Genomic DNA, 20364 nt, shown 5'->3' with positions numbered 1-20364 from the left:
TCTGAGGAGCATCTTAAGAACCCCTGGCAGCCACCCCCCCTTCTAGGAGCATCTCCAGAACCCATGGCAGCCTCACCCCCTCTTAGGAGCATCTTCAGAACCCCTGGCAGCCTCACCCCCTCTTGGGAGCTCCTTAGAGGGGGCGAGGCTGCCATGGGTTCTGAAGATGCTCCTAAGAGGGGGTGAGGCTGCCAGGGGTCCTGAAGAGACTTCTATGAGGGGGTGAGGCTTCCAGGGGTTCTGAAGATGCTCCTCAGAGGGGGTGAGGCTGCCATGGGTTCTAAAGATGCTCCTAAGAGGGGGCGAGGAAGCCTTGGGTTCTAAAGATGCTCCTCAGACGGGGTGAGGCTGCCATGGGTCTTGAAGATGCTCCTAAGAGGGGGCGAGGAAGCCTTGGGTTCTAAAGAGGCTCCTAAGAGGGGGTGAGGCTGCCATGGGTTCTGAAGATGCTCCTAAGAGGGGGCGAGGCTGCCAGGGGTTCTGAAGATGCTCCCAAGAGAGAGGGTGAGGCTGCCAGGGGTCCCAGGTGAGGTCCACCACACTCAAACGTTTCTGGCCGCGCCCTCCGCCTCTGATGGACAATTCTGCTACCACTGACACTCTTTATTCATTTATCAACGTATTAAGCAGTTTTGTAAAGCGCTACGTGTGGCAGTTGTGTTACTAAAAGCCACAGCCTGTGTGTTCTGCCAGGCCCTGCACCCAAATGGACTGTGCGGCTCCTCACAGGTCACCCCCAAAGTTAGGTTCCACAAAGCACTGAAAATGTAAGCGACAGGCGAAATGCAGCTCTCCAAGTGTAAGGTTTAATTAAGTGTATTTACATAATCTAGGCGAGCTATGTTTCTATGTATAATGTATGTGCGCCAGCGGCTGAACGAGATATTCAAGAAAAGGTGGAATGCTGCATAAAGAAATGAAGGAATTATGCATAGATTCTGCTCACGAGGATCAAACCCTCGGTAAACAGTTTAAGCTATGTAAATAATGGATGCACTTGACTTTATTTAATTTACTAAACTACTTGTGGATTCTCTGACACCATGTTATGAAAGAGAAAATCAATGGGCAAAAAAAAGTGTCTCAGCGAGCTAAGTGCCCTCTGCTGACATTGGCATGTCATCCGCAGATCCTGGGTGTAGCTGGGCCAACTCAGGGTTCCATCTTTCCGAAGTCGAAACATTTAGTGCCATTAAATCAGGGAAGAGTGCCGATTATTTTTCCCAGCGCCTCGAAATAATGACAAAAAATGCAATATTGAGCCCTACCTAAGCTTACAGTATTCCACGTGGCTTTTGTTAGCAGCAAGAACGAAAGTTCCTCTTACAAAACTTGATAGGGAGCTGCTTGTTTCTAAAATGAGGAGGAGAGACTTGCTGTGCAGCACTGCGTTGCTGGGCAACGCAGTGCACAGCACATTTGGTACCCTTCAGCCAAAACAGCTTTTCCTTTGAAATTCATTGCTGGCTATATATTTAGCCATGCAATTTATAAACATGGTACTATAAATATTTAGCGCACATCTTTTTTTTGTTTGCCTCTTGTTTGCTTTCGAACAGTTTATGTAAAGAACATGATTAAATTGCATTAACATCCTGGATGGAACGTTGGAAGCTGGGCAGCCAATAGGAATGCTCCCTTTGTTGGCTATTGCTCAGGCACCACAAAGTAGTTGGCCTGCTGCCATTGGTTGTGTGTGGCAGCCAGGGCTGGGGGGAGTGGCCTCCATCTTCTGTCTGGATTGGAATGGGCTGGAAGCGGGCCAGGCATTGTGTCTCCTTTTCTTTACCTCCAAAGGTGAAGCCCTTGCAGGACGCTCAGTTTTGCAGTGGACTCGAATCCCGGCCTGACGCTACGACATCCTGACCTAAGGCCAAAGCCATAGGGCGTTCTTGATTGGCGTCCCAACCTTACTGCAGAAAACCCGGTGCATGGCCTGGATTCTGCTCATGGGGAGCGCTCCAGCCGGCAAAATTCAAATTTGCCTGGTGGGCTGTAAGTCCTAGCACATTTCCTACTCGAATACTATTCATGCTCTCAGTGATAGCTGGACTCAAAGGTGGCATTTGAAACATGTCTCAGAGTGTGGGCGAGTGGTATGGCTGGACCACAGGTTGGGGCCGCACTGCTGCCCGCGCATCCCTCACTGCTGCCGCCTCCAGCGCCTCGGAGCACTCATTCAGCATCACCCAGCACTAGGCACGGCCCCGGAGCTCGTGAAGCAAACGATTGGCCCATTTGGAAATTACTTTTCATCATATCCGTCTAATTCCTCACCTGCTCCGCGAGGCCCTGGCGCCGGGCCAGGTTTCAGATTAGGTTCGGCAGCCCGTACCTCCGGTTTCCTAGAACACGGTGTCCTTTCCCAGCGTGAGCAGAGCCGGGCTCTGTTCTAGAATCGTCGCCTGGCTGTTCCCATCGAGGGCACAGGTGTTTCTGTGCAGCACAGACCGGGCTCCGCTGCCACCTGTCACCTTTGAGAAGCTCGTGTTATCTCGCTTGGTGCTTCTGGGTGCACAAGTGCTGGCACCTGTTGGCGCGGCCACCAGCCTCTGTCGTGCTCTGCCACCCCTGGCGTGACGAGGGCGCAGCGAGGCGCCTGGGTGTCCTCAGCTGCTGCCGCCGTCTTCCCACCTCTGATTTCCCCAGGGCTCGAGTGTCTGACTCCTTCTGCATCCCTTACACGATTTACAGTCTATGCGCAGCATTTCTGGATCCGTTACACGATTTACAGCCTATGTACAGCATTTCTGCATTAATTACATGATTTACAGTCTATGCGCAGCATTTCTGCATCCATTACAGAATTTACAGCCTATGTGCAGCATTTCTGCATCCATTACAGAATTTACAGCCTATGTGCAGCATTTCTGCATCCATTACAGAATTTACATCCTATGTGCAGCATTTCTGCATTAATTACACGATTTACAGTCTATGCGCAGCATTTCTGCATCCATTACAGAATTTACAGTCTATGCGCAGCATTTCTGCATCCATTACAGAATTTACAGCCTATGTGCAGCATTTCTGCATTAATTACATGATTTACAGTCTATGCGCAGCATTTCTGCATCCGTTACACGATTTACAGCCTATGTACAGCATTACTGCATCCATTACAGAATTTACATCCTATGTGCAGCATTTCTGCATTAATTACACGATTTACAGTCTATGTGCAGCATTTCTGCATCCGTTACACGATTTACAGCCTATGTACAGCATTACTGCATCCATTACAGAATTTACAGCCTATGTGCAGCATTTCTGCATTAATTACACGATTTACAGTCTATGCGCAGCATTTCTGCATCCGTTACACGATTTACAGCCTATGTACAGCATTACTGCATCCATTACAGAATTTACAGCCTATGTGCAGCATTTCTGCATTAATTACACGATTTACAGCCTATGTGCAGCATTTCTGCATCCATTACATGATTTACAGCCTATGTGCAGCATTTCTGCATCCATTACAGAATTTACAGCCTATGTGCAGCATTCCTGCATCCGTTACACGATTTACAGCCTCTGCGCAGCATTTCGGCATCTGTTACACGATTTACAGCCCCTGCGCAGCATTTCTGCATCTGTTACAGGATTTACAGCCTCTTCGCAGCATTTCTGCATCCGTTACAGGATTTACAGCCTCTGCGCAGCATTTCTGCATCCGTTACACATTTGACAGCCTCTGCGCAGCATTTCTATATCCGTTACACGATTTACAGCCTCTGCGCAGCATTTCTACATCCGTTACACATTTGACAGCCTCTGCGCAGCATTTCTGCATCCGTTACACGATTTACAGCCTCTGCGCAGCATTTCTGCATCCATTACACGATTTACAGCCTATGCGCAGCATTTCTGCATCCATTACATGATTTACAGCCTATGCGCAGCATTTCTGCATCCATTGCCCTATTTACAGCCTTCATGCAGCATTCCTGCATACGTTACACGATTTGCAGCCTCTGCGCAGGATTTCTGCATCCATTGCATGATTTACAGACTCTGCGGAGCATTACTGCATCCATTACATGATTTACAGCCTCTGCGTAGCATTTCTGCATCCATTACACGATTTACAGCCTCTGCGCAGCATTTCTGCATCCATTACACGATTTACAGCCTATGCGCAGCTCTATGCACAGCATTTCTGCATCCATTACACGATGTACAGCCTATGCGCAGCATTTCTGCATCCATTGCACTATTTACAGCCTCTGCTCAGCATTTATGCATCCGTTACACGATTTGCAGCCTCTGCGCATCATTTCTGCATCCATTCCACGATTTGCAGCCTCTGCGCATCATTTCTGCATCCGTTACACGTTTTGCAGCCTCTGCGCATCATTTCTGCATCCATTACACGATTTTCAGCCTCTGCGCAGCATTTCTGCATCCGTTACACTATTTACAGCCTATGTGCAGCATTTCTGCATCCGTTACAGAATTTACAGCCTATGTGCAGCATTTCTGCATCCGTTACACGATTTACAGCCTATGTGCAGCATTTCTGCATCCGTTACACGATTTACAGCCTACAACGGCAGAGCCATATACAGCGGTGCCTAGTAGAGAGCTCTTCAAACTGGGAGGTGGGCGCCTCTGGGGGAGGAGCCTCAGTTAATTTCAGTGTGTGGGGGGTGGGGTGGTGAGACCCAGCCAGTGGTTAATTTGTAAAAAGAATAAGTGCTGGGGCTCTCTTCAGGAGATGGCTTCTAACCAGCCCATTTCTCCTGTTAGCACCGCCTAAACAAGAGCCATGGAACCCTACAACTAGGGAGAGGATGTGGCATAATGGCCAGAGCTTCATACTTCTGAGCTGGGAAACCAGGTTTGAGTCTCGGCATCGGCTCAACATCCTGTACAGAGGTGGCTCCTCCGTTTAAGGCGGAGGGGTGTCGCCCAGTAAAAAAATGCCCCAGGGATAGAAAAATATATGTTAATAAATTACCATTTTATTTTTCAAGACCCCGGGCCGATCAAAGCGTCAGAACAGGGGGTAGGTTTTTTTACTTTCTGCTGCTCCCAGTCAGGCAGCAGCAGAAAGTAATGATAGGCAGGTCTCTTAGGTTTAAAGTGCACAAGTCTTTTTGGCCGGCCGCCTTCCGACACCCAGCCAGAAATACTAACATGTTGCATGCAGGGGCATGCGACCAGATGACAGGGAAATCTTAAAGAGACCGAGCATATGACATTGTAAATGTTTATCAGCTGCTTACCACTTGATTCAATGCTTAGTATAAGCCCCATATAACTCATGTTTAGATTTTACAATATTGATTGCTATTATTCATGTTTGATTATTCACTTAATACCTGTTATGCGTGAACTATTGATCTTATGTTTATTTTACTACCCATGTTTGATTCAAGTTCTGATTGTTACCTTCCCTACAACTGTAAAGCGCTCTGATATCCTTCTGGATCTAGTCCGCGCTATATAAAACTTTATAAATGAATAAATAAATAAATGTGCAGCATTTCTGCATCCGTTACACGATTTACAGCCTATGTGCAGCATTACTGCATCCGTTACACGATTTACAGCCTATGTGCAGCATTTCTGCATCCGTTACACAATTTACAGCCTATGTGCAGCATTTCTGCATCCGTTAGACGATTTACAGCCTATGTGCAGCATTTCTGCATCCATTACAGAATTTGCAGCCTATGTGCAGCATTTCTGCATCCGTTACACGATTTACAGCCTATGTGCAGCATTTCTGCATCCATTACAGAATTTACAGCCTATGTGCAGCATTTCTGCATCCGTTACACGATTTACAGCCTTTGTGCAGCATTTCTGCATCCGTTACACGATTTACAGCCTATGTGCAGCATTTCTGCATCCGTTACACGATTTACAGCCTTTGTGCAGCATTTCTGCATCCGTTACACGATTTACAGCCTATGTGCCGCATTTCTGCATCCGTTACACGATTTACAGCCTATGTGCAGCATTTCTGCATCCATTACAGAATTTACAGCCTCTGCGCAGCATTTCTGCATCTGTTACACGGTTTACAGCCTATGTGCAGCATTTCTGCATCCATTACAGAATTTACAGCCTATGTGCAGCATTTCTGCATCCGTTACACGATTTACAGCCTATGTACAGCATTTCTGCATCCGTTACACAATTTACAGGCTATGTGCAGCATTACTGCATCCGTTACACGATTTACAGCCGATGTGCAGCATTTCTGCATCCGTTACACGATTTACAGCCTATGTGCAGCATTTCTGCATCCGTTACACGATTTACAGCCTATGTGCAGCATTTCTACATCCGTTACACGATTTACAGCCTCTGCGCAGCATTTCGGCATCTGTTACACGATTTACAGCCTATGCGCAGCATTTCTGCATCTGTTACAGGATTTACAGCCTCTTCGCAGCATTTCGGCATCCGTTACAGGATTTACAGCCTCTGCGCAGCATTTCTGCATCTGTTACAGGATTTACAGCCTCTTCGCAGCATTTCTGCATCCGTTACACGATTTACAGCCTATGTGCCGCATTTCTGCATCCGTTACACGATTTACAGCCTATGTGCAGCATTTCTGCATCCATTACAGAATTTACAGCCTCTGCGCAGCATTACTGCATCCGTTACACGATTTACAGCCTATGTGCAGCATTTCTGCATCCGTTACACGATTTACAGCCTTTGTGCAGCATTTCTGCATCCGTTACACGATTTACAGCCTATGTGCAGCATTTCTGCATCCGTTACACGATTTACAGCCTTTGTGCAGCATTTCTGCATCCGTTACACGATTTACAGCCTATGTGCCGCATTTCTGCATCCGTTACACGATTTACAGCCTATGTGCAGCATTTCTGCATCCATTACAGAATTTACAGCCTCTGCGCAGCATTTCTGCATCCGTTACACGGTTTACAGCCTATGTGCAGCATTTCTGCATCCATTACAGAATTTACAGCCTATGTGCAGCATTTCTGCATCCGTTACACGATTTACAGCCTATGTACAGCATTTCTGCATCCGTTACACAATTTACAGCCTATGTGCAGCATTACTGCATCCGTTACACGATTTACAGCCTATGTGCAGCATTTCTGCATCCGTTACACGATTTACAGCCTATGTGCAGCATTTCTGCATCCGTTACACGATTTACAGCCTATGTGCAGCATTTCTACATCCGTTACACGATTTACAGCCTCTGCGCAGCATTTCGGCATCTGTTACACGATTTACAGCCTATGCGCAGCATTTCTGCATCTGTTACAGGATTTACAGCCTCTTCGCAGCATTTCGGCATCCGTTACAGGATTTACAGCCTCTGCGCAGCATTTCTGCATCTGTTACAGAATTTACAGCCTCTTCGCAGCATTTCTGCATCCGTTACACGATTTACAGCCTATGTGCAGCATTTCTGCATCCATTACAGAATTTACAGCCTATGTGCCTCTCTCGCATCTTTACTGTGGAGTCTTCTCTGCGACTGTCCCTGCAGCCTGTGACCACTTGCACACCATTACAGCATTTACTTGCAGCAATCCTGCTCGCATCTCGTCTCTGGAGGCCTCTGTGCGACTCTCTCTGCAGGCATCGGACTACCTACACAATCATGACACTACTTACAGTCTCAGTGTGGCACCACCCCCCTACATCTTTGTTATGGAGACCTCTCCGTTGCTGTCTCTGCAGGGACCCGCCTACTTGCACGCGCACTACACTATCTATATACAGTCCCCATGCAGCATGACCCCGCGCATCTTTGCTCTGGAGGCCCCCCCCCCTCCCCCCTGAAGCCTGTCTCTTGCTCTCTACTCCTTCCTGCAGCGAGGAGACACCATGCAGTTGACTCTCTGACCTGAAACTGGGATCAAATCCCGGCTCCGGTAATTGGCCACGTGTGTGGTCCTCTGCCAGTCGCTAGTTCCCTCCATGCATCCGATCCGTTATCTGCCAAAACTGAGACCGCTTAGAAATGGACTACGGCACTTTGAAAATATCAAACACACTGAAATGTACAGATGACTAAGGGCGCACTGCAGTCCACGTGCTGAGAGGCAACTAACTGCCCTTCCCATGAACACCTTTACGTGCAGGTAACGGTGGCCCCCTAACCTCCTGAAATGAACTGCAGCATGCCCCCCTCACTCCTCCAAATTCGCATATCGACCTTCACCCAATATATTTACTCTAAGATGCTCAGGGCTCAAGTCCTAAAAAAAGATGTGGGGGGACTCTCCAATTTAGGTGGTATCACAGGAAGTGACATCACGACAGGAAGTGACATCACGACAGGAAGTGACATCACAACAGGAAGTGACATCACAACCGGAAGTGACATCAAAGCAGGAAGTGACATCACGACATGAATTGATATCACGGCAGGAAGTGACATCACATGTGAGGCAGATCTATCACTTGCACGTATTGCAAGATTTAACAATTGAAGCTGCTCAGTACTTAAGCCTGTGACTTAAGGTCCCTGTGTGGGGGAATTAACAGCCCAAATATGGATGAAGTTTGGCATACAACTACATTAGTCAAGCCATTAGTGCTGTAAGTGAGGCATACTAAAACATGGCACTATGAACAAAAGCAGAGTTTGTGCGTTGAAAAAACCCCAAAGAAAACCACATGCTAGAAACTACAATAGTGATTATCAAAACTACAAAATTTATTACGCTACCTAGAACACCACATTTAAATATACTGACAAGTGTAATACTCTGTGGGCATGAGAAAAAAAATACAAGGTGCACTCTGTACAGTTTCAGCCTGATACTCTGTACATCTGTTATTGCAGACATTATGGGACAAGTTATACTGCCACAGGATGTTTGACCATGGAAAATTTGGGAGACCGCTTATAGCATTGAAAACCATCAATTAAAAAACACCCATGCGTCTGCATATCTTTTATTGTGCTGGGCTGTAGGATCTACCTTTCTAGACTGAGTATCATCTGCATGGCGATGAGCACTCAACCACCTGCTGACATACGGCATTGGATTCCAAAGAGGCAGAGGAGGGCCCATGAGGTTTATGAACATTAATGAGGAAATTGTAACTTGAGTTACCCTCTGACTGATTTTTACTGGTTTGACCAATATTTTAATGTTTTGGTTGGTACAAAAAAAGGTAGGAAAAATCACCTAAATCTGTTTTTCCTCTAATCAGTACATATTTAAAATATAAACAGAAAACACTTTAACATGTGTCCCAGAGCTGCCTGAATGATCCATGACTGGTAGTTAAAGTAACAGACAGCAAAGCAAAGTCGACAAATACCATTCAAATGAAAAACCGCAGAAGTACACATTTTATTCTCATGGATCCTCTCTAATTAGTACAATACTTAATGGAAGTTCCCAAATCCTCCCTGTCGCAAACAGAAGGACCAGTATCATTTTATATGAGCTGTATATACACCACCTATGGCCTGCGTAAAGCTATGAGAACACAATAGCTATTCGAAGTGAGTTTGTGCAACAAATATCAATAGATTCGATTACAACAGAAATAAAAGTCAAAATTTAAAACAAAAGTGCAGTCGCAAAAGCACAGATAGAAACACAATTTAAATTTCATAATAGCACAATCAGCAAGGAACATAGCAGCATGTAATACAAAATACAAGAGGATGTTCCAAACTAGGCCTTCCCACCTGGTTAACCAGGTAGTTGCACATCGCTAGCGCAGATACATTTTGAACTCCAAATCCAAGCAACCATAAGGAATATTGAAACTGCAAAAACCACCAACCTAGAGCAATCGGTCATTAAGATCCTATAGACCTCCATGTGCTTTTTAATGCTCAAGGTCAGAGGAGGAGGTGTAATTTCATCAATCTCCTTTTCATATCCAAGAACCTTTTTAAAGTAGCGAAATTCCGTGGTTAGGGCACCTTTACAACTGCATAAGATCTTCACAGACACAAGCTCCCATTAGGCAGATTTAGAGTGGTAGGTGGAAATGGTAAAACACTATGACAAGTGCAGAACACACATGCACATCTGCAGAATGTTGCTCTAGAGCGATGGGTGACGAGGTGATGGTTCTTGGTCAGAGGCCCAGGGGCCTTCATTTAAAGCCTATTGCACAGTGCGCATGGTCTAAGAATATGCATTGAGGTGCCTGGGGCTATCGGGACCATGTGCAAAGCATAGCAAAGGTCCTGCCTTGCAACCGGAACCTGCTGTGCCTGGCTCAAGGCTGTTTACAAAAGGCTCTTTGGCCACAAGGAGAGGCGTATGGCTTGACTAGAAACTACTTGTAGACATATTCTGCTGCACATGGTCAAAGTTTGTGCACTTCTGCCTTTGTAGTCACAAGGACAAGCCACGCCCAGTGTCTCCTGATACTGAAGATGTGGGTTGCCAACTCCAAAAGGGAGAATTAGAAAAACCAAATAAAATAGTTAAGTCATCAAATGATTGTCCATTAAAATTCTAAGTTTGAACTTACATTCTCTGGCTGAAACTCACTGGTGGCACAAACTACAGACTAGCGAATACTGGTGATAAGCAGGAGAGATGAATTGGTCCAGACTTTCCTACAGTTCATTTTTTTATCATTTCAAAGACTTTGTTTAATCACCAAAGATCATAAAAGCATACATACAAAACAGATCACATACAAACAAGATCACGGGAAAAACGAGTCTTACAGAGGGCAGAAAGGCACAAAAACAAGGGAAAAACGAGTCTAACAAAGGGCAGATAGGCACACAAAACAAGGCAAAACCGAGTTGAACAGAGGGAAGAAAGGCTCAAAAAACGAGTCTAACGGAGAGCAGAAAGGCACAAAAACAAGGGGAAAACGAGTCTAACAAAGGGCAGATAGGCACAAAAACAAGGGAAAAACGAGTCGAACAGAAAGGCACAAAAACAAGTCTAACGGAGGGCAGAAAGGCACAAAAACAAGGGGAAAACAAGGGAAAACGAGTCTAACAGAGGGCTGATAGGCACAAAAACAAGGGGAAAACGAGTCTAACAAAGGGCAGATAGGAACACAAAACAAGGCAAAAACGAGTCGAACAGAAGACAGAAAGGCACAAAAAAACGAGTGAAAAACGAGTGGCCATTAAATTTGCTTACACTTACCTTAAAAGTGAAACTGAAGCTGAAAATGGTTTCCTCGGTGACGGTGTAGGTCGAGGATGCAGGAAGGGAAGTGTCCAGCAGGTCAGGCAGCAGCAGCAGGCGAGGCCAGGCAGGGACTGAGGACCGCGTCGATATCCGGATCCGGTCAAAAGGAAAAGGAGCCAGAGCAACAAAAGCCCGAAAAATAAAGGGCATGGCGCACGAGGGCTGGACTGTTGAGGTGCAGAGACACCCACCCAGTGACGTTTGCTATGACCACTGATTGGCCACAGACGTCCTTGCTCCACTGGTAGGTCCAAGTCCCCTCCCACCCCCAAGGTTAAGAAGGGGTGGGGCGGGTTGCATGAGCTGCGATAGAGGTGGGCGGTGGGAGTGGTGATAAGTCCCAGGCTTCACTCGGAAATGGTGCTTTGGTCGGTGCGCTCTGTATCGCATTCTGAAGGAGCAGGCCAGCGCAGGGTGGACGGCGTTACGGCGTTTTAATAAGTAAGCAGGGGGGACGGCATCCCCCCTGGAAAATGAGTGGGGGGACGCCGTCTACCCGCGTGGTACCCCGACTCGAGCCCTGAAGATGCTTCACACCCAGACAGTCCGTTAAATCCACACGTTCACATGACGTCATTTTGGGTTTGCTATCCTTTCAGTACATACCCAGACAGTCCGCTGCTAGAGCCACAGGTTCAAATGACGTCAGTTAGGGTTTGACATCCTTTTGGTAAATACCCAGGTCCTTTCAGTGAATACCCAGGGCCATTCAGTAAATTTCCAGGCCCATTCAGTAAATACCCAGGCTCTTTCAGTAAATACCCAGGCTCTTTCAGTAAACACCCAGGCTCTTTCAGTAAACACCCAGGCTCTTTCAGTAAATACCCAGGCTCTTTCAGTAAATACCCAGGCTCTTTCAGTAAATACCCAGGCTCTTTCAGTAAATACCCAGGATCTTTCAGTGAATACCCAGGTCCTTTCAGAGAATACCCAGGTCCTTTCAGTGAATACCTAGCCCCTTTCAGTGAATACCCAGATCCTTTCAGTAAATACCCAGGCCCTTTCAGTGAATACCCAATCCCTTTCAGTGAATACCCAGATCCTTTCAGTAAATACCCAGGCCCTTTAAGTTATGTTATGTTATGTTAAAACGGGTCTTTTAGCGCACGGCTACTTCTGGGAGTGTCCCGGTGCTTTGACAAAAAACCCGAGAAAGAAAGGGACCGGGGCAGATGCAGGGCAAATCAGAGAAATATGCCCAAGTCCTTTCAGTGAATGCCCAGGTCCTTTCAGTAAATACCCAGGTCCTTTCAGTAAATACCCAGGTCCTTTCAGTGAATGCCAAGACCCTTTCAGTAAATGTCCAGGTCCTTTCAGTGAATACCCACGCCCTTTCAGTGAATACCCAGGCCCTTTCAGTTAATACCCTGGTCCTTTCAGTGAATGCCCAGGCCCTTTCAGTAAATACCTAGGTCCTTTCATTGAATACCCAGGCCCTTTCAGTGAATACCCAGGTCCTTTCAGTGAATGCCCAGGTCCTTTCAGTGAATACCCAGGCAGTCCACTAGTGGCACCAGAGGTTCACTGTCCACACCAAACACACCAGGCCCTGGCTCTGTGGAGCGAAGGAGGGCCCCACACCAATTGGTTTGTTCAACTGTGTGTAGGAAAGGCGAGTTGTGGTCTCTTTAAAACCGCCCCTCTTAAGTCCAGAGACTTTGTAATTAACATACGTCAATCACTTGTATTTTATTTCCTAATGGAAAGGTACAATAATTTCGTGAAGCCTGAGACAAACCACGGAGAGGCACACCTGTAACACTAATGTTAATTAAGGTTCCTTGGCTTGACGTCACAAGAGATAAATAAAACAATTCTATCTGTAAATGACGAGGCCAGGGAAGACCACGCCCCTGCTGGAGATGCCTGAAGTAGTTTAAAATGTATATTTGCTGCTGCATCTGACTGTTCAGCTAATTATGTCCCCCCGTGTGGCTCCCGCGCAGCACTCCAGTTGCCCTGAGATTTAGAGCAGGTATTTATATTTTATACCTACTCAGGCTCTCGGGTTTCTCCTTGGAGATGCATGTGCTTTATTATGGAAGCAGAGGCTCTGACATGCGGGCAGATCAAGAGGTAAATACATTATAGATGTCTCGGCTCACCCTTTCATGCTGCTCCCTGTGTGCCCTTGTTATGACGCAGTTTCCAGGGCCTGTGATATTCGCCCGGGCGACCGCCTGTGTCAGCAGAGAGTGTTAAACAGGCATCTACCGGACTGATGGTTCTGTTGGGGTGCGGGGGGGGGGGGGGGGGGTTAACTCCTATTAGTTCTGCCATGGGAGTTTTACTCGTGATGTAGTGCTTCGACTGAGACGGGCCCTGCTTCTAACCCCTTGTGGCAACATGTTGTGTCCAGTTTCAATCACAAGAACCGCTGAAGTTTGAATACATCGAGCAATGTCATTTGTTATTGATCAATCTCGGGGGGCTTGTGAGACACACAGTCGTGCAGTTCCTAATAACTTTCCTTGGGGCATAACGCTGGCAGGTATGGTGTAGTCAGAAGAATCCTGCGCAGCTGCCCTGCCTCGTGCACGAGGATGGTAGAGCAACCCCCCACCCATGCACCCTGGTTAGAGGTGCCCTGCCATCTGCCTACGCCTCCAGCTGGGTTGTCCACCCAGTGGGTACCATTCATTTTTGTGGGTTGGTCGCCGGTGGGGCTCAGTTGTGGAAAGTCCTGGCTTGGGCCTTCACAGTGCATCCTGTATTTTTCTTCTTCATATAGGACTTTATTGTTATCACTGTACTGCTCTCTGCAAAATTTGTAAAGTGCTCTGATATCCGCATGGGTCAAGTTTGCGCTATAAATTTGCGCTATAAAAATAAAATGTCCACGTAGGCCCCCACGAAGAAGTAATATTTCAAATCTCTCTAGAGAGTCAAAGGGTCTTCTTCACGCCTGGACTGGCGCAGGAGATAGTTCTAGAGGGCGGATGTTTGTGCAGAACCACCACAAGAGGAGAGTAGCAAGGAATACCTGCCCAGATCCGGTCTTTTCAGGGCCTCTGTGGTGCGATATTCTTGGTACAGCAAGTGGTACACTTAACCTCCACCAGGTGTCGCCATAAAACCAGAGAAGGGCCCCTCATCTCGCTGGAGACTGGAGACCCACAAAGTCTTTTGGCGAGCCTGGATTTGTGCTGCTACCAGTCAGGCCCGGACCGGGACCCCAAGGCAGCCCTGGCAAATTTTGTTAGACCAACCCTAGTACAGCGTGTGCAGTGAGCAACCCTGACCACTACAAATAATGTTTTTGGGGAATGGAGTCAAGGGTGGGGGGTCTCCCCCACCCAAGAACATTTTGGAAAAAATGGTGCATTCTACAACACATTTGTCAATATATATTGAACTGTATTGGCTTTTAAAGCATCGTAAATGATGACCTTACAGTGCCCCAAGATACGACAATCTTTGTTGGGGCTCTTCAATTATTCCGTCGCTATCACCTTCCAACAGTGCCTCTCATCTCTCCATAGCCCCACTCTCATTTTATTTGTTTTATAGCGCTTCTCATACCAGTGTAGGGTGTCGAGGCATTCTACATAACGCACAAATACAGAGACAATGAATCATATGTGTGTAAATCAGTGTTTAGAAACTGCTACATAAGGTGAAGGGGACTACAAGGTGTAGGATTCACATGTCATTCATACGGGTGGGCACATTTTAAGAGTGCTTAGTCTGGAGAAGCACAAACCTAGGATTCAAAACACAACTCAGTAGTTAGGGTTGACTTTAATTATAAGAATTTAATTCTACCCAAACATACCTTTTTGGCAGCATTAGGATAATAAAAAACTGGGGAAAAACCATAACTTACTAACTTGTACCATGCAGTTGGCGTGCAGCTCTTTGGTGGCAGTTCATAGCTCACTGTGCTAGATTATGATTGTAACTTACGAACTGCACAGTAACAAAATAATCTAAGTGACAAAAGCAGTAACCCACAGAGCTATGCACATAAAATATCGTTCTTTGATATGCATGGTGCATGTTCCTTGCAGCAGGAATATTAACCCTCTGCACTACCTTAGATGAGTCAAAACTGCCACTAGACAAAACTCCCATCTCTCTCCAACAGGTACCTTAATCACCGGAGTTAAGTTGACATTTTTTATTGTTGCCTGAAATTTGCGGAATATACAATGAACTTTGCTGTGCTTTTAAAACTGCTGCACTGCTGCAAAATAGCCGCCCCCCCCCTTTACCCTTTACTGGCTCCCACCCTTCCAGCCTCCTGGGGAAACGCCCGATACGAGCAGTACAGTCGTGGTACCAGTGCACAAGTCAGGGGTACAAACGGATAGACTGCGTCAAGGGTAGATGTTTCCCATTGTGCCAAGAAGCTGGGTCCACTGAAATAGGCTGAACGTGTTACAGGGGTAGTTTCCAGACATCAGGACATGTTCAGCAGCACCTTCACATAGTCTGATTTCCATTCCCAGCAGCAACATGCAGGCAGGAAAGGGTTTCTTTATTTTCACCCCCTCTGGGCCAAAGATAAAGGCTAAAGGTAAGGGTCCATCGGGCCTCCTTTTGCTCCAATTTGATCGTGGCTGGGTGCGGTCTAAAGCCTCACACTTGGATGCAAAGAAGGGGAAATATTTATTATTTATTTATTTATTTATTTTATGATTTCTAGAGCGCCTGGTGACCCGTAGGCATCCCCGCGCTATAAATCTGTTCAGACCAAAAAGGGGGAAAAAAGAGGGGAGGGATTATTTGGGAAACAGAAGGGTCTTGAGTTTCTTACGAAACAGGGTGTGCGAGGGTTCCAGACGAAGGCTGTGAGGGAGTGCATTCCAGCCTTTGGAGGCTTTGACCGCAAAGCGACGGCCGCCGGTTCTAGCCTTCCTGAATTTTGGTACAGTGGCCAGATGTTCGGCGTCAGAGCGGAGGGGTCTGGAAGCTTTGTAAGGTATAACCATGTGTTTTAGTGCGGCTGGGCCAACTCCATTGATAAGCTTATGGGTGGTGCACAGGGCTTTAAATTCTACTCGCTGGCGGACAGGAAGCCAGTGAAGGGCTTTGAGGGCAGGCTTGGCTGACACTCTGGGGGGAAGGTTCATGATTAGTCTAGCCGCCGCATTTTGGGTGCGTTGGAGTTTGGCCAGGGTGTTTTCCGGAGCCCCGAGATAGATGGCGTTGCAGTAATCGAGCCGGGCTAAAACAAGTCCCTGGATCAGTAATTTCCTAGATAGCGGGGGGAGAAGGGGTAGAATCTTACGCACCGAACGCAAGAGACCAATGCACGTACCAGCAGTCTTGGTCGCCTGCGTCTTCATGGTTAGGTCGGGTTCCAACCACACTCCTAGAGTTTTGATCTCCTTTTTAGGTGTGGGGATTTCGCCAAAGGAGTCAGGCCAAACTGAAGGTGGAATGGATGTCCATTTGTTTCCCAGTAGCATGATCTCGATCTTTGCACCGTTCAGCTTCAAGGCCGAGTCACACATCCAGGTGTGGATGTCCTGAAGACAGTTCAGCAGGTTGTCAGGATGGTTATCCAGGTGAGACAAGGAGACGACTAATTGAGTGTCGTCTGTGTAGTTTATTATTTTAATCCCATAAGGGGCTACTACGTCTTCCAGGGGGGCCATGTAAACATTAAACAAGGTGGGGCTGAGCGACGACCCCTGGGGAACACCGTTCTTGAGAGGAAGAGGTACCGACCGAGAGTTACCGTCCCACACCTGGAAGGAGCGGTTGGAGAGAAAGGATTCAATCCATGCTCGCGCCGTGCCCACAATACCTGCCTTGGCCAGGCGATGTAATAAGACACGGTGATCCACCGTATCAAAGGCGGCGCTAAGGTCCAGGAGGATCACTGCCACCGATCCTCCTGAGTCCAGAATGCCCCTTGCCTCCTCGATGACAGAGAGGAGGGCGGTGTCCGTACCATGGCCGGGTCGGAACCCGGTTTGGGATTGGCGCAAGAGATGGTTAGTCTCAAGGAATTGGGACAGTTGCGAGTTGACTAGCTTTTCCGCCATCTTACTGATACAAGGGAGCAGTGAGATAGGGCGGTAGTTAGCCATGTCGTCCGGGTTGAGTTGGGGCTTTTTTAACAGGGCCTTCACGACTGCATTCTTCCAGTTGGGGGGCACCGTGCCTTCCGACAAGGAAGTGTTGATAAGGTCCTTGATGATAGTGGCTATAATGTGAGATACCTTTTTTAGGAATCTAGCCGGGGCTGGATCGAGAGGGGAACCGCTTTTCATTTTCTCCAGCGTGGAAGTGACTTCAGGAAGGGAGACTGCTCTGAAAGTGTCCAGCTGTGGATTGTTGTTACCGTCCGCTATGTCCGAGATGGAAGGGGGGCTAAAGGTGGGTAGGGAGTCCAGTATCCGCAAGATTTTAGAATCAAAATAGTTGGCCAGATCCTGACTTCTGTCTGGGGGGGGGGAGTGAGAAGAGGGTGCTGTAGGGATGTTCAGTAGTTCTTTAACTATCCGGTATGATTCCTTGGAGGAGTTTGTAGCGGTTTTGATTCTAATGTCATAATATGACGATTTGGCTGACTTCAAGGCAGTTTTGTAGCGTCTTACTGCCAGGTTATACTTGTCTTTGTTACTGTGAAGCCAGTCTTTCCTCCACACTCTCTCGGCCTTTTTACACTCTTTACGGAGCGCTCTGAGGTCGGGATTATACCAAGGTGCGTGGCCCTTGATCTTATTTTTGACCTCCCGGTTTTTTAAAGGAATGAGGCTGTCAAGGGAGGAAGAAATCCAGTCTCTAACCTGAGTGTCCGCGATGGCGGGGTCGGCTGTGAGACTGGGGGAGGTGGCATCCAGAGCCAGGGCCCAGTCTTCAACCGAAAGTCTGGCCCAGGATCTGTTCTTGGTGAAGGTAGGAGGTTTATAAGGTTTTGTAAAAGAACCTGGGAGGAAGACCGAAACCAAGAAGTGATCTGTCCACGGGAGGGGGAGGGAGTTAGTGAACTGAAGGGCAGGAATGTTGGAGAACACAGGGTCGAGCAGATGTCCTTTCAAATGCGTGGCTCCTGAGTTAGCCAGGGTGAGGCCGAAGGCGCCCAGATCATAAATAAGGTCGGATGCTCCTGTGTCGAATGGGTCGTCGAAGTGGATGTTGAGGTCACCTGTAATCAGGAAGTTAGATGTTAGGTGAGCCAAGGATGCGACGGTTTCCAGAAATGCAGCAGAGAATGAGCCGAAGGGCCCTGGGGGCCGATAGACCAAAAGGCCCGACAGGGAGTTGGTCGGGGAAAGCTGGAGCGAGAAATGGCAGCTCTCCGACTCCTGGATCTGGGTCTCCGTGGATCGACAGGTAAAGTAGTCTCGGTGAATGATAGCAAGTCCGCCTCCTCGACCAAGAGGACGAGGTTGGGACATGATAAGAAAGCCCGGGGGGAGGGCTGAGACTATGTCGGAGTTAGAGTGTCCGGTGATCCATGTTTCGGTTAGAAAAAGTATATCTAACTCGTAATCGACGATAATATGGTTTATGAGTAGGGCGTGTTTTGGCAGCGATCTGCAATTGAGTGTCGCTATTTTGAGCCCCGGGAGCGGGGGGGTAGTACTGGGAACGGTTAAATTTCCAATTTTGCAGGAATTGCATATAGTGAAGGGGTCGGTGGGGTCGGATATGGCATGACAGTTGCTGTTTCTAGTAGGTCTGAGGCTGAGGAGATCTCGACGAGAGTAATGTCTCCTTGTGGCAGTGGGGTCCGGCATGGTGTCTGGCCCTGTGCCCGGTCGTGCGCGGACGGGCGCAGACGGGCTTGCCTTAGGCGCGCCTTCGGCGCGCAAACGGCGCTCCCGCTGCGCTCGTCCGCTGCGCTGGTATGGCCGGCACATTTGAGGTAGATAAAGGGGGCGTGGCTTCTAAGTGGGCGTGTCTGCCCTTCGAGCGGCAATGGCGGTGGAGGGGAGTTTCCCTGTGTCAGCCCTCGATCGGCTGTGTCAGGGGGAATGAAGTCGACCCTGCTTGGCGCTAGAACGAGCGCTTTACAAGCAGGTAAATGCAGTTTTTTTTAAAAGCAGTGCAGTGATAAGTGAGAATTTCGGTTTTAAAACAACAATAATAAGCACAAACAACACACCTCCGGCTTCCGCCTCAGAAGTCAACAAACTTGTGGGGTCGCTAGATTTCAGCGTTTAAATACCACAAGGGGGCGTGGCTTCTAAGTGGGCGTGTCTGCCCTTCGAGCGGCAATGGCGGTGGAGGGGAGTTTCCCTGTGTCAGCCCTCGATCGGCTGTGTCAGGTGGAATGAAGTCGACCCTGCTTGGCGCTAGAACGAGCGCTTTACAAGCAGGTAAAAGCAGTTTTTTTTAAAAGCAGTGCAGTGATAAGTGAGAATTTCGGTTTTAAAACAACAATAATAAGCACAAACAACACACCTCCGGCTTCCGCCTCAGAAGTCAACAAACTTGTGGGGTCGCTAGATTTCAGCGTTTAAATACCACAAGGGGGCGTGGCTTCTAAGTGGGCGTGTCTGCCCTTCGAGCGGCAATGGCGGTGGAGGGGAGTTTCCCTGTGTCAGCCCTCGATCGGCTGTGTCAGGGGGAATGAAGTCGACCCTGCTTGGCGCTAGAACGAGCGCTTTACAAGCAGGTAAATGCAGTTTTTTTTTTAAAAGCAGTGCAGTGATAAGTGAGAATTTCGGTTTTAAAACAACAATAATAAGCACAAACAACACACCTCCGGCTTCCGCCTCAGAGGTCAACAAACTTGTGGGGTCGCTAGATTTCAGCGTTTAAATACCACAAGGGAGCGTGGCTTCAAAGTGGGCGTGTCTGCCCTTCGAGCGGCAACGGCGGTGGAGGGGAGTTTCCCTGTGTCAGCCCTCGATCGGCTGTGTCAGGGGGAATGAAGTCGACCCTGCTTGGCGCTAGAACGAGCGCTTTACAAGCAGGTAAATGCAGTTTTTTTTAAAAGCAGTGCAGTGATAAGTGAGAATTTCGGTTTTAAAACAACAATAATAAGCACAAACAACACACCTCCGGCTTCCGCCTCAGAAGTCAACAAACTTGTGGGGTCGCTAGATTTCAGCGTTTAAATACCACAAGGGGGCGTGGATTCTAAGTGGGCGTGTCTGCCCTTCGAGCGGCAATGGCGGTGGAGGGGAGTTTCCCTGTGTCAGCCCTCGATCGGCTGTGTCAGGGGGAATGAAGTCGACCCTGCTTGGCGCTAGAACGAGCGCTTTACAAGCAGGTAAATGCAGTTTTTTTTTAAAAGCAGTGCAGTGATAAGTGA

General features: G+C 47.8%; 1 protein-coding gene and 1 long non-coding RNA gene across 3 annotated transcripts in view; one reads left to right on the top strand and one right to left on the bottom strand.

The window, feature by feature from the left end:
- The window catches only part of LOC144780951 (uncharacterized), a 120806-nt gene extending 109575 nt beyond the window's left edge, over positions 1–11231 (bottom strand). Inside the window, exon 1 of the long non-coding RNA XR_013600846.1 lies at positions 11100–11231. This is a non-coding gene — a long non-coding RNA (uncharacterized LOC144780951). The remainder of the gene's footprint in view (positions 1–11099) is intronic.
- RAB15 (RAB15, member RAS oncogene family) overlaps positions 1–20364 on the top strand; it is a 327048-nt gene that overhangs the window by 123122 nt on the left and 183562 nt on the right. The window lies entirely within an intron of this gene.

The sequence above is a fragment of the Lissotriton helveticus genome, chromosome 9, assembly GCF_964261635.1.
Source record: "Lissotriton helveticus chromosome 9, aLisHel1.1, whole genome shotgun sequence".
In the NCBI taxonomy this organism is placed as follows: domain Eukaryota; kingdom Metazoa; phylum Chordata; class Amphibia; order Caudata; family Salamandridae; genus Lissotriton; species Lissotriton helveticus.
The sequence above is the reverse complement of the archived record's forward strand: the minus strand, read 5'-3'. Positions and strand labels throughout refer to the sequence as shown.